General features: G+C 38.5%; 1 protein-coding gene across 2 annotated transcripts in view; it reads right to left on the bottom strand.

Annotated features, from left to right (window-relative positions):
* Window positions 1-13079, bottom strand: part of LOC106092144 (aminopeptidase N) — a 41510-nt gene extending 28431 nt beyond the window's left edge. Inside the window, exon 1 of one of the 2 annotated variants that reach the window (XM_013258915.2) lies at window positions 12845-13079. The gene's annotated coding sequence lies outside the window, so the exon portion shown is untranslated. The remainder of the gene's footprint in view (window positions 1-12844) is intronic. The other variant, XM_013258914.2, reaches the window with a different exon arrangement.
* Between the last annotated feature and the right edge of the window lie 597 nt (window positions 13080-13676).

Here is a 13676-nt window from a genome sequence, read left to right as displayed (position 1 = left end):
CGAAGATTTTTTTGTTCAACAAAAAGAAAAACATAACAATTTAAATGACGTTAAATCATGTTGAAAGATTTAAGGACATTCTGTTAAATCAATAGCAATTGTATTCTTAATAAATTATAAAATTTAAATTTTTTTGATGTATGTACACAAAAAAAATAATCAATAAACGAAAATTTTCAACAAGTAAGCTTTTTTGTAAAGAATGTCGGGACTTTGTTTACAATAAAATTACATGGTTTATGATAAATTCATGCAGTAATTTGTGACGAATACAAAGTTTACCCAAATAATACCATGTATTAATGATAAATGAAACCTGTTAAAAGGAATTTAATCTGGTTTTTATACCCACCAACAAAGGATGGGGGTATACTAGTCAATTCGATCGTAGTACCTCGAAATATAGATTTCAGACCGCCAAAGTATATATATTCTTGATCGTCTGGACGTTCTGTGTCGATCTAGACATGTCCGTCCGCCTGTCCATATCAGTTCAGATTTGGTTATGGCTCCAACATAAACCGATCACCAGATTTTACTTCGTGAGCCGTTATAAGCCACAATTTTTGTTCGATTTGACAGAAATTTTGCTTCTGTTATAACTTCCAACAACTGTGCCAAGAACGGTTTGAATCAGTCTATAACCTGGTATAGCTTTCATGTAAACCTATCTCCCGATATGACTTCTTGATCCCTTACAAGCCGCAATTTTTTTCCAATTTGGTCTATATCGGTCTATAACTTGATATACCTTCCATATAAACCGATCTACCGATTTGATATCTTTAGCCACTTGAAGCCGCAATTTTGATCCTTCTTGATTCTCAACAACTATGTCAAATAGAGTCCAAATCGGTATGTAATCTGGTAAAGCTACCATCAGGCAGCGGGGCTCTCGGTCCCGAGCACCCTAAAAATGATTTTTTCTAAAAAAACAAGTAAAAAGGCGTTAAGTTCGGCAGGATTATGGATATCCACCACCTCGGGTACATATGTGAACCACCTTTCTTCAAAAAATTCATACCTTATTAATTGCTACAAAATTAATTGCTACAAATACGCGAAGATGTGTGTCTAAAAACATTTGGGTTACAGTGGAACCCAACCATGGATTGCTTCACATTCAACATTCAATTAGGTGATGAAGATAGAGTAACTAAGAGATTGGCTTGTCGGCAAAAATTTTCGATCCATTGGGTTGTCTGACCCCAGTGCCGGTAACATCCAAGCTATTCATTCAATATTTATGGAAGCAACAAATAGAATGGGTCGTACCATTGGGGGAAAAATTGAGCGCTGAGTGGAAGAGATTTGCGAAAAGTCTTCACTTACTGAAAAGTTTGCAGATACCAAGATGGTTTCAAATAACACCACCTAGTGGAGTACAGCTGCATGGATTTGCTGATGCGTCTGAAAAGGCATACACAGCAGTAGTGTACCTAAAGGTTGAGACTAAAATAACAATAGTGGCCGCAAAAAGCAAAGTAAACCCCTTTAAATATGCGAAGACTCTCCCAAAATTGGAGTTATGTGCTGCACACCTCCTGACGAAGCTACTTCAAAAGATCAAAAAGGTCTTGACACCAACGGCAATGTAAGCATGGAGAAACCTCAAACTTAAATTCAATCTATTACAGTTGCATGCGATGTTTTAGCGCCAATAATAAAATACAAAAGAATATCAAAAAATCTATCACAAAACGTTGAAACTATTGTCCACTCTCACAAGAAGTCCAGAATCCGGAAACGCAGAAAATTTATCCTTAAGTGGCAAAAATCGAAAAGCACAGCGTCTGAAAATATAAGTTCAAAATAACATCAGCCTCACAGCCTGCACAAAATAAACCGAAAAATTCATTCACCAAATTCAAAAACACATTATTTTATTCCCTACGAATAAGAAATAGAAACACAAATATCAGTTAATAAAATATCTTAAAATATCTAAAGAACCGACCCTAATAAAGTGTTGAGGAAATGTTGCTTTTATATAAATTCCAAACGAAAAAAAGCAAGTGAAATCAACTTCAAACAAAAGGTTTGCACAGTTTTGATTTTGCTGTAATAAATTTTATAAATGTTTAGATCAGTTAAGAATACTTATATCTTGGCCTCCTGACTGCCACAAAAGAAGAGAGCGTTTCAAGCTATAGTAATGACCACGAAGCTAATACTTTTCATTTTACACTAGAAGGCGCCCGCTACGCTGCGCCTTTAACGCTCTTATATATTTATTTTTAGGATTGGGAGACATCGCCCTGAATGTGTATATCGAGTTCGTGCCACTGTAGCCTATTCCCGCCAATAACGCTGAACGCCTGCGGTCAACCCCTGGCGATAACATCGCACAAAATTTAAAGCGGTGGTGATCCCCTCTTAATGCTGGCGACATTTGTCATGCATGGTCATGTTAAAAATTCTCCCCAAAGTGGTGCCGCAAAATCAAACAGCCGCGTGGCGCTCTGTTTGATGGTGAGGTGGACCCCAGGGACTTTGTCCCGAAATGAGTATCAATAAAAACAGATATCGAATTTGTTCTTTACGCCTCCTTCCGATATCTAAAAATTATATAGCCTATGCTTCCTTCCAGACAAACTTACACAATCCGTGAAAATTTGACGAAAATAGGATCAGCCGTTTTTGATTCTACGGAACAACAAAAACCCAAAAGTGGGCCGATCGGGACAATATAGCTATCAAATGAAAGTTATTGGAGAGTAGAATACAAATATAGTATTTAAATTTGGGTCTAAGTGCCCATCACGCCGCCCAACCCCAAAACTCCCACAAAAAAGACATATTGGACGTTCATTTCAATATGGGGCTCAAATGAAAGGTATTGGAGAGTAGATTTCGAATCTGGCGTACAAAATCAGATCGAAGTACAGGGGGTCACGCTACCCCTCAAAAACGCCATAAGACCCATTATAAATAAAGGGTGATTTTTTTGAGGTTAGGATTTTCATGCATTAGTATTTGACAGATCACGTGGGATTTCAGACATGGTGTCAAAGAGAAAGATGCTCAGTATGCTTTGACATTTCATCATGAATAGACTTACTAACGAGCAACGCTAGCAAATCATTGAATTTTATTACCAAAATCAGTGTTCGGTTCGAAATGTGTTCATTCACCGTAACGTTGCGTCCAACAGCATCTTTGAAAAAATACGGTCCAATGATTCCACCAGCGTACAAACCACACCAAACTGTGCATTTTTCGGGATGCATGGGCAGTTCTTGAACGGCTTCTGGTTGCTCTTCACTCCAAATGCGGCAATTTTGCTTATTTACGTAGCCATTCAACCAGAAATGAGCCTCATCGCTGAACAAAATTTGTCAAAATTTGAACACATTTCGAACCGAACACTGATTTTGGTAATAAAATTCAATGATTTGCAAGCGTTGCTCGTTAGTAAGTCTATTCATGATGAAATGTCAAAGCATACTGAGCATCTTTCTCTTTGACACCATGTCTGAAATCCCACGTGATCTGTCAAATACTAATGCATGAAAATCCTAACCTCAAAAAAATCACCCTTTATATGATACTTGGCTGACTTAAAATTTTCATAGATTGTGTACGTTTGTCTGGAAGTAAACATAGGCTATATAATTTTTTGACCCAAAAAACGCCACATGAAAGGTATCGGGATATAACATTAGGTCCAAGCAATGGGAAGTCGCCCACCCCCAAATACCCCCATATAGGCATATTAGCCGACCATGGCTATATGAGACTCAATTGAAAGGTATTTTGGAGTGGATTACGAATATGACATTAAAATTTGCGTTCAAGTCTAGGTGGCGCTTTTCCTCCTAAAGATACGACGCCGCCAAGATGAAAAAGTTTCTCCCAAAAACCCATGTCCAAACTGAAACTTTAATAGACGATTTGGGAGTGAGAGCAGAGACAACTGAGGACATGTTGAGGCTTTTGATGAAAACCCATTTTCCACTGGATACGACGAGACTCACGGAGACACCGGAATCTTGGAATAATGACGTTGATCGAAGGTTTATAATAACGGAATTTATGGTAAAGGAATCCTTGAGGAACTTCAAACCATTTAAGTCACGCTGACCTGATGGAATATTTCCGGCGTTACTACAGAAAGAGGCAGACTCTCTGGCGCCTCGTCTGGCCAAAATTTTCACAGTGTGCCTAGGACTTTCATATACTCCGAAAGCCTGGCAAGAGGTAAGGGTGGTGTTTAAATAAAATAGAAGAATCTTTCGATGCCAAAACGTACACACTGGCGGTATGCATTGACATCGAGGGGGCTTTTAACAATGTGCGGAGCGACACACTGATCCAATCCTTAGACCAGCACCGGGTAGACCCGGTCCTAGAGACTGGATAAACCATATAGGAACAGGTGGATAAATTGTGTGTCCAATGGCATAAATATAAGGGAGAAAGTGGCACAGCTCACGCCACAGGGGGCATTTTATCGCCACTCCCATTGGTGACCACTATAAATGACCTATTACGGATGCTGACTGAGGAGGGATTTTAACCCGTTTGCTATGCAGACGATGTTATAATACTGCTAAGAGGTAAGGATCCGAACGAGCTATGCAGAAGGGCCGAAAGGGTCTTGCATATGGCATATGACTGGGCTAGACCCAGAGGTGTAAATGTTAACCCAGAGAAGACTGAAATATGTCTGTTCACGAGGAAGACGAAGGTGGGCCAATTTAACGCACCACGTTTCCTCAATAAGACGATTTCGATATCTGACAAGGTCAAATACTTAGGTGTGATCTTGGACAGGAAACAGAATTGGAAGTGTTCAGGAGCGTACTGAGAAGGCTCACAGATGTTGGGCACTATGTAGACGGGCCGTAGGCTCGAAATGGGGCCTGAATCCTAGGATAGTCCACTGGCTCTACTGGAGCGTGATTAGACCAATACTTTCTTACGCCTCAGTAGTTTGGTGGACTGCTATGGAGAAAAAGTGCAACATGCGGAGCGATGAGGACCACACCCACTAGGGCACTGGAGACTATTCTAGATATCCGACCCATTGACATACAGATTAAGTGTGAGGCAGCCACCACAGTTAGCACAAATAGGCCTTCACCGAGAAGGTGTAGCGACGCACAAGCTGCTGGACTAACCGATTGATCGTATGAAGCAAGAGGGGAAGTAGATTCGTACACGCAGTTCAACATGATTGCGTGGCTGATAAATTAACGAGAACAATTAAGAACATTGCTAATTAAGTTTTTGTTAATGACAATAATGAACTTAATGATCATAATGACGTTTAATGCATTGGGGCAACTTATAGTAAAATTATTAAGAAAAAAAATAATAGTTGATTATATAGTGACAATAATGAACTTAATGATCATAATGACGTTTAATGCATTGGGGCAACTTATAGTAAAATTATTAAGAAAAAAAATAATAGTTGATTATATAGTGGACTAGCTGCGCCTTCTTTCACTCTCTAGTATCTATTTAGGGTAGGGACACTTCGCCCTGAATGTGGATATCGTGCTTCTGTAGCCTATGTCCATCTATGACGATGAACGCCTGCGTTCGAATTCTGGCGTAACTTCGGACAAAATTTAAAGCGGTAGCTATCCCCTCTTAATGCTAGCGACATTTGCGAAGTACAATACCATGCGTGGTCATGTACTGCGGCACGCCGTACGGACTCGGCTATAAAAACGGCCCCTTATCGTTGATAAACTCAACTTGAATCGAAAAGCGCTCATTGATGTATGATTTGCGCCGCTCGGTTCCTGGGCAAATGTGTACTCTACTCCCAAGTGTCTTTCTTTTGAGCCCCATATTTCTGTATTGGTAAATATTTCGGGGGTGGTCACTTGGCCATCAAAGTAAATATAAGATTCGTGCTATACTTTCAGAAACATTTCGTTTGAGTCCCATAATGTCATGATCGGTAAATAAGTTGTGTTTGAAGGTGGGGGGTGGACCCCAGGGTTTTTGTCCCGAAAATTAATATAAATTTCCCGAAAATCAATATATATATACCCCCCAAATAGCTTTTATATAATAGGGAGGTATTTTGGAGTGGGCGGCTCCCCAAACACATGGCTCTATATTGTCGTCATTGGTCCATATATCCATTTGGCGGGTTTTGAGCAGTCCTCGCGGCACCCGTCCCCTACAATAGAAACCATGTTATTTTTTGGTTATTGTTAAAGCTAAAAAAATTTCGAACTAATCGCATTACCAATCTCCGAGATCTGGTATTTTTGAAATTAGGGTAATGAGAAGTGCTTTTTAGGGGAGACATTTCGACTCAAATATGGATATTAAATTCGTGTCCACTTCCAAATCCCTTTACTTTGAACCCCATTTGGTCATGGTCGGTAAGTATGAACCGATTGGAGGGTGTTTTGGGGCTAAGGAGGCCACCGACACTTGGCCCTGAAAATAAATATCAAATTCGATCTTAACTCCCAAATACCGTTGATTTGAGCTCCATATTAATGTAGACGGAAATAAAATTAAGTTTTAGGGTGATTTAGGGCAAACCCCCAAAATTAAATATCAAATTCGTTTTCTACTCTCAAATACCTTTCATTTGAGTCCCATATTGCCAATCTATTCGACGTATTTTTAGGAGGAAAATAGCCACCTTGAATTGAACGTAAATTTTAATGTCATATTTTTAATCTACTCCCAAATATCTTTTATTTGAATCCTATATAGCCATGGTCGGCTGATAGGCCCATTTCGGGGTATTTGGGGGTGTGGCGCCCCCCATTACTTGGACCTAATTTTTATTCCATATTTGTAATCTACTGCCGGATACTTTTCATTTGAGTCCCATATGTATATGAACGTCGAATATTTCTGTTTAGAGGAGTTTTTTGGTTGGGGCGGCCCGCTGGTTACTTGGACCCAAAATTTAATATGATTTTCATTTTCTAGTCTCCAATACCTTTCATTTAATACCCATATTGTGCCCATCAGTCCTCTTTTGGTTTTAGGTGGCGTTTTTGGTGTAAGGGAGAGGGTCAGCCATCATCCGATATCTAAAATTTATATTGCCTATGTTTCCTTTTTTTGATTCTACGGAACAAACAAACAAACTGAGTCCCATATAGTAATGATGGGTCATATGCCCATTTGGGAAGTTTTTGGGGTGTGAGGTGACCCCCTACATTTCGATCTGATTTTGTATGCCAGATTCGTAATCTACTCACGAATACCTTTCATTTAAGCCCAATATTGAAATGGACGATCAATTTGTCTGTTTTTAGATATTTTAGGGTTAGGGCAACTTCCTGGGTACTTGGACCCAATTTCAATACCATATTCGTATGTTACTCTTCAATAACTTTCATTTGATATCCATATTGTCTTAATCGGTCCACTTGTGATTTTTGGGCTAACGGGGAGAGTCCGCCCCCTTCCGAAATCAAGAAATTATAAAGCATATTTCTTCTTTCTGACCATGCTCCCGAATACCTTTCATTTGAGTCCCATGTTGTCATGATTGTCAAATAAACCTATTTTAAGGGATTGTGTGGCTGGGGCGGCCCCCCCCTAGGTACTTGGACCCAACTTTTATTATGAAATTCGTACTATACTCTTGAATATCTTTCATTTGAATCCCATATTGTCCGGATCGCTCCACTTTAATTTTTGGGTAGTACTTTTGGGGTAAGGTGGAGGGTACGCCCCCTCCCGATATCAAAAAGTTATATAGCCTATGTTTCCTTCCCGATTACCCTATATAATCTGTGAAAATTTCAAGGTAATCGATTTAGCCGTTTTTGAGTCTATGCGGAACAAACAAACAAACTGACAAACAAACACAAATTCATTTTTATACCCTCCACCATAGTATGGGGCTATACTAATTTCGTCATTCTGTTTGTAACTCTTCGAAATATGCGTCCGAGAACCCATAAGGTATATATATATTTGATCGTCATACAATTTTAAGTCGTTCTAGCCATGTCCATTCGTCTGTCAGTCTGTCTGTCTGTCGAAAACACGCTAACTTTAGAAGGAGTAAAGCACAAATACTTTCTATTAGTGTAGGTCGGTTGGGATTGAAAAGGGGTCAAATTGGTCCATGTTTTGGTATAGCTGCCATATAAACCTATCTTGGGTCTTGACTTCTTGAGCATCTAGAGGGCATTCATTTATGGTCCGAATCGGACTATAACTTGATATAACTCCAATAGCATAACAGTTCTTATTCAATATTCTTTGTTTGCCTAGAAAGAGATACCGCGCATAGAGCTCGACAAATCCGTTCCATGGTGGAGGGTATATAAGATTCGGTCCGGCCGATCTTAGCACGCTCTTAGTTGTTGTATATAAGATAAGATGAAGGTGCTTTTGTAGATGATGATGATTGTTAGGGAGATGACCATCTACAATACAATAAATGGTTGAAGGATATGAATATTTCCGCCAACAAAGGCATTTGACATTATTGAGCACAACATTCTTTTGGAGGAACTTAGCTATAATGGTGGACAGCAACTAAAATTGTTTGCATTCTATTTGCGTAATAGAAGGCAGTTTGAACAAGTTAAAAGCGAGATAAGTGAATCGGCTCTAGTGAACCATGGGGTACCTCAACGTAGTGTCATACAGGGTGGCTGATGAAAGCCGCTACCAAAAAAAAATGTAATAACTTTTTTTCTATTTAATAATAATAATTTAATAATTAATTTAATTAATTAATTAATTAATTTAATTAATAATAATTTAATAATTAATTTAATAATTTAATTTAACATGAATAAAAGAAAAATGTATTCCATACACCGAAAAAAAAATGTAGCAATATTCATCATTGTAGCAATATTCATCAGCCACCCTGTAGGTCCCCAATTATTCCAACTATATATAAATGATCTTAAAAACTTACAGTTAACTAATGCATGCTGGTGACTTATGCTTATTTTACCCATATAAATTCCAAGCTTCTGTATATAGAACCGATCAAAACAAAATTAATGTGGTTTCGGCCTCAACGGATTTCTGATTCAGATTTTACCATTCAAATCAACGATCAAGGGATAGCAGTGGTCTATTCGGTTATATCTTTAGAATTTTCTTGCAATCAAGTCTTGTTTAAGACGAGCATGTTAAACCTGATCCCCTCTCAATGTTGACGACATTTGCGAGGTATAATGCCATGCATGGTCATTTAAAAAAATTCCCCAAAGAGGTGTCGCACTGCGGGACTTTCGGACTCGGCTATAAAAAAAGGTCCCTTATCATTGAGTTTAAACTTGAATCGGAAAGCACTCATTGAAGTGTGAGAATTTGCCCCTTTTCGGTTCCTGGGGGCAATGTTCTTCCTTAGGGTAATGTTCGCATTAGGGGAGGGATGGCACCTCAGACATTTGGACTCAAATATGGATATCAAATTCGTGCTGCACTTCCAAATCCCTTCAATTTGAGCCCCATACTTCCATGGTCGGTAAATATGAACCGTTTGGAGGATGTTTTGAGGCTGAGGCGGCCACCGGCACTTTTACTGAAAATTATATATCAAATTCGTTCCTTATTCCCAACGGAAAAGAAGTTCAGTTTAGGGGGTGCTTTAGGGCGTACCCGAAAACACTTGGCTCCAAAATTGGATATTCGTTTTCTACTCTCAAATTCCTTTCATTTGAGTCTCATATTGTCATAATGGGTCATTTGACGTGTCTTTAGGAGGAAAAACGCCACTTAGACTTGATCCCAAATTTTAATGTCATATTCGTAATTTACTCCCTAATACCTTTCAGATTACGAATATGGTCAGGAAGTAGGCATAGGCTTTATAATTTATTGATAACGGAAGGGGGCGGAAATTCCACCGTTACCCAAAAACACCACCTATAATCAAAAGTGGACCGTTAAGGACAATATGGGTATCAAATGAAAAGTATGCTGGAGTAGATTACGAATCTGGCGTACAAATTCATGTCGAACTATAGGGGGTCACCCCACCCCCACAAAAATGCCCAAAATGACCGTATTAGCCAATCACGGATATATGGAACTCAGTTTGTTTGTTCCGTATAGACTGAAAAACAGCAGAACCAATTTTCTCGAAAATTTCGCATATTGCGTAGGTTGGTCTGGAAGGAAACATAGGCTATATAATTTTTAGTATCGGGAGCGGGGCGGACCTTCCCCCTTACCCCAAAAGTACTACCCAAAAATAAAAGTGGACCGATCGGGACAATATGGGATTCAATTGAAAGGTATTCAAGAGTAGAGCACGAATTTCAAAATAAAAGTTGGGTCCAAGTACCTGCGGGCCCACCCCAGCCCCAAAACCCCATAAAATAAGTTTGTTTGACGATCATTGCAATATGGGACTCAAATGAAAGGTATCGGGAGTAGATTACGAATATGGTCAGAAAGTAGGAATAGGCTTTATAATTTATTTATAACGGAAGGGGCGGACCCTCCACCGTTACCCCAAAAACACCACCCAAAATCAAATGTGGATCTATAAGGACAGTATGGGCATCAAATGAAAAATAAGTGGCAGTAGATTGCGAATCTGGCATACAAATTCATGTCGAAGTATAGGGCGTCAACCCACCCCGGCAATAACGCCCAAAACGGACACATTAGCCAATCACGGATATATGTGACTCGGTTTGTTTGTTTCGCATAGACTGAAAAACGGTAAAACCGATTTTCTCGAAAATTTCGCATATTGAAAGGTATTCGGGAGTAGATTACGAATATGAACAGGAAGTAGGAAATGGCTTTATAATTTATAGATAACGGAAGGGGCGGACCCTCCAACGTTACCCCAAAAACACCACCCAAAATTAAATGTGGACCTATAGTATGGGTATCAAATGAAAAGTATGCGGGTGTATATAGCGAATCTGGCATACAAATTCATATCGAAGTATAGGCCGTCAACCCATCCTCACAAAACGACCAAAATGGGCACATTAGCCAATCACGGATATGTGGGACTCGGTTTGTTTGTTCCGTATAGACTGAAAAACGGCTGAAACGATTTTCTCGAAATTTTATATTGTGTAGGTCTGGAAGGAAACATAAAATATTTCGGTATCGGAAGGGACCATCCTTATGCCAAAAACACAACCCAAAATCAAAAATGGACCGATCGGGATAGTATAGCTATTAAATGAAAGGAATTGGGGAGTAGAGTACGAATATGGTATGGAAATTTCAGTCTAAGTACCTATCGGGCCGCCCCAACCCCAAAACTCCCCCAAACAGACATTTTCGACGTTCATTTCAATATGGGGCTCAAATGAAAGGTATTCGGGATTAGATTTCGAATCTGGCATACAAAATCAGATCGAAGTATAGGGGGTCACGCTACCCCTCAAAAACGCCAATAGAACCATTATGACTATATGATACTTGGCTGAACCGATTTTCTTAAAATTGTGTACGTTTATCTGGAAAGAAACGTAGAAATCCGGTGGAGACGGACCCTCCCCCTTACCCCAAAAACGCCCCCCATATCCGCAAGTGGTCCGATGGGCACAATAAGGGTATCAAATGAGAGGTATTGATGACCAGAAAACGAATATGGTATTAAAATTTGGGTCCAAGTACCCAGTAGTTGAGAGTAGAACACGAATTTGATATCCAATTTTGGAGCCTAATGTTTTGGGGTACGCCCAAAGGACCCTCTAAACTGAATTTCATATCCGTTGGGAATAAAGAATGAATTTGATATATATTTTTAGTAAAAAGTGCCGGTGGCCGCCCCAGGCCCAAAGCATCCTCCTAACGGTTCATACCGACCATGGCAAAGTGGGGCTCAAATTAAAGGGATTTGGAAGTGCAGCACCAATTTGATATCCATATTTGAGTCGAAACGTCTGAGGTACCATACCTCCCCTAATGCGAACATTACCCTAAGGAAGAACATTACCCCCAGGAATCGAAAAGGGGCAAATTCTCAAACATCAATGAGTGCTTTCCGATTCAAGTTTAAACTCAATGATAGGTGACCTTTTTTATAGCCGAGTCCGAACGACGCCCCGCAGTGCGACACCTCGTTGCGGAAATTTTTTTAAAAATTATGCCTCGCAAATATCGCCAATATTAAGAGGGGATAAACACCGCTTTGTTCGTTGTTCTCGCCAGGATGGCACGAATTTGATATCCGCATTCAGGGCGAAGTGTCCCCACCCTCAAAAGATATTAGAGAGTTAAAGAAGGCGCAGCGGAGCGGGCCGGGTTCGGCTAATATTAAATAAATTAAAAAATGTTTTTGACTACCAGACAAAGCTGCTCACTTATCAGGCCTTGGTTCATACGGTGAACGTAATAATTTGTCAATTATGCGGAGACCTCAGAATACATCTTTGAAGTTATAGTTAATGTACCATTAAGTTATCCGAAACATTCGTTATTTTGTAATCTTTTTACAAACGTATTACCGCTTCCTTGGTATATATAAATTTCAAGCATATTTATAAGTTTTTAAATGCGTTAACAATATCGGACATCATACAATTACTTTTTGAATAAATCAAAATTCGTTTTATACAAGAAATAATCAGCAATTACTAGTAGCATTATGTAGCACCGAAACGACAGAAAAACGTATTGAATTTTCAGGAAGTACTGAATTCAATAATATACCACAGGAAATAAATCTTGTAACAGTCTTTCCATTTTTAATAAATTATTAAAAAATCACATCTTAATAACTTTTGAGAATCTGTAATAAACAAATTTCTATAATAAATTACTTCTGAAGTATGTTATTTTACTTTCAGTTAAGCCCACTTGGCTCTGCAATGCTTACCGGCGCTTAGGCACTAACTTACATCGGAAATTAATATGTACAATGAATTTATAAAAAAAAAAATAAAAAAAATACTATGCTTACCAAATGTAGGTTTTACTTACAAATAATTTTCACTAGTTGTATTTTATTTTATTGTTTTGGATTTCCATACAACATATCTGTCTTTTTGAAATTGCTAAAATGGCAAGTGCGACGTACAATTAATTCACTTGAATTTCATAAATCTTTGAGTATAATGCAATTTGTCTACTCAAATTCAACCGCGGTTGAATTGAGTTTTCAAAATAATGCAGAGATCTCCCTTCTATTCGCTTGAAAGTCTGATACAAAACTAATCAGACAACAAATGAAACTCGTCAATTGAAGAATAATTTCGTGTACATGAAATTTAAAATTCGGCAACAATGAATTGAATACACGCTAAGGTGGATTTGAGATGTTCTAATGACAACAAGAACTCACCAAAACTTTATATAGTTTTGCACTTTAAATTTTACACGATAAAGAAGATTTATATATACACGAACTAAATTTCCCATGAACATTCCATTACGGAACAGGGGATACTTCTCTCATGCCAATGAGGGCAGTGCGATTAAAGATAAAGCTCAATGATAAGGGGTCTCCTTTTTTATACCGAGTCCGAACGGCGTGTCGTATAGCGAAACCGACATAGGCGGATTTGTTGATGATTTATATATACAAACAAATTATGAATCTCGTTTTATTTGGCACATTTAAAGGATTGTATTTGTATTGTTAAAGTAATAAACGACAACCTGAATAATCTAAATTAATAGGTTATATAATAATAAATTAATAGGTTATAAATAACGATAATTTTTAAGAAAAGTATGCGTTTATCGCCAACAGAGTCCCATTTTAATGCATTAAAAATGTGATCAGTTTATAT

Source organism: Stomoxys calcitrans, chromosome 1, assembly GCF_963082655.1.
Source record: "Stomoxys calcitrans chromosome 1, idStoCalc2.1, whole genome shotgun sequence".
NCBI lineage: Eukaryota > Metazoa > Arthropoda > Insecta > Diptera > Muscidae > Stomoxys > Stomoxys calcitrans.
The sequence above is the reverse complement of the archived record's forward strand: the minus strand, read 5'-3'. Positions and strand labels throughout refer to the sequence as shown.